Raw genomic sequence first — 1,811 nt, forward strand, 5'->3', positions numbered from 1 at the left:
GATTTAGTGTTACTTTCAGTATTCTCTGGGTGAAATTCCCAGGGTGGCGTTGTCTTTTTAAAACTGCAAAGAGTATTTACTTTATATCCCATCCTCGTCTCGCCACAATAACATCACTGTAAATGTAATAAAACACAATTTACTTGTTTGTTAAATATATTTTGTTGTACATAAGCATATTTAGATCCTAAAAATACATCCAGGAATGTCTCCCATCATGCCTTGGGACATGTGCTGCTGTTTAGATGTTCTTGTTCTATTGTTTATGGTTACGTTACTTTTAACTGTTATCTTGAATGTTGTGTTTACGGCGTGGTGCAGCATCACTGACAGTTGTTGTTTTGGAGAGAGAGTGCTGTACCATGAGTGACTTCTGTTGTGCTGTTGTTGAACCTTGAGGCACATTGTAGCATGGCAAGTGTTTTAATAAGGAGCTCCCCCTATCAGCTTGGGGTTAAATAACAAGCTCAATCTCTCTCTGTGAGCTTCTTTGTTAAGATTTCTCTGCATGCCACAATGTAAAACATTGCACGGACACGCTGTGCTAATTATATATTTTGAAAAAAAAATGTAGAGGTAGGAATTGCAATTAATATAAATAACATGATGCTAAGCTTTGGCCAATGAATGTGAACTAACAACAAGATCCCGGGTAACGCTGCGACCGTAGGAAAAAAAACCCTAATATGAAGGTATTTTACTGTGCATTTTACAGTAATGTTCTGTTCTTCTAGAATATCATTAAAGTTACATAAATAGACTTTGACTTCACATTTAGAATGTAAATTAACGTTAAATCACTGTAATGTAATACAACATAATTGTCATGATTATTAAATGTATCTGTCTGTACATATGCATATTTAGATTTAGATTTAGATTGATTCAGAAATGTATCATGATCTCACAAATATCTGTCCGTTATTTGAAAGATCGAATTCAAATGTAATGCTATGGAAAAGTATATAACATGATCCCTATAAGCTTGTGTTACATCACATAAGTATTATTATCGCTGCTAGTTAGGCCGTTCATGGCTCAAGAGTTGGCAGTTCTCCTTGTGATCAGAAGATTGCCGGTTTGAGCCCCGGCTCGGACACTCTCCGTCGTTGTGTCAGTGGTCAGGACTCTTCACCTACCGCCTACTAGTGATGGCCAAAGGGGCCGATGGTGCGATTTGGCAGCCTCGCCTCTGTCAGTCTCTGATTGCATGCAATCAATTATTATTCAAACCAACTGTTAACTGTATATTTCTGTACATTTACGTATTATGATTCATATTTCCACATTCAGTGACCTTGTTTATAGGTAATTTCATTGTTTGATCGCGTAAAAATGTACCTAATTTAATGTCTAAAAGCACTTGGAAAAGGCAGAATCCCATGTCAAATTAGCGCAACAAACTCTATTTTCATTACTGAAAATAACCGTATTTTTATGAGAAAGTTATTTTCTGTTATTTTACGGTCGTATTTTGGCGCCCCAGCTGCCGGAAGATTACCGTTGTTTTACGATGTTTTTTGTAACAGTGTAGTTTTAATCAGTGCCTCTGTGTTCTTTGTGTATGATATAAGCATAGCTCGGGTGGAACTAGATTTTCCAATAACTGCACGCATAATAATGACATTACAAATAGTGCTCTATCACCCTTTCTTTAATCCATTTGTATATAGGCTCAAAATGAAGGAAATTTCAAAACATCTAAAAAAGCTGCTTTGTCAGGCCAAAATTATTTTGGAATTATCTGTGGAAAGAAATATAAAATGAAAAAAAAAAATCGCTTGACATCAGTATTATTTATTTTGCTGTTT

This window comes from Haplochromis burtoni, unplaced genomic scaffold, assembly GCF_018398535.1.
Source record: "Haplochromis burtoni strain Fernald_Lab_line unplaced genomic scaffold, NCSU_Asbu1 Contig_2166, whole genome shotgun sequence".
In the NCBI taxonomy this organism is placed as follows: Eukaryota; Metazoa; Chordata; class Actinopteri; order Cichliformes; family Cichlidae; genus Haplochromis; species Haplochromis burtoni.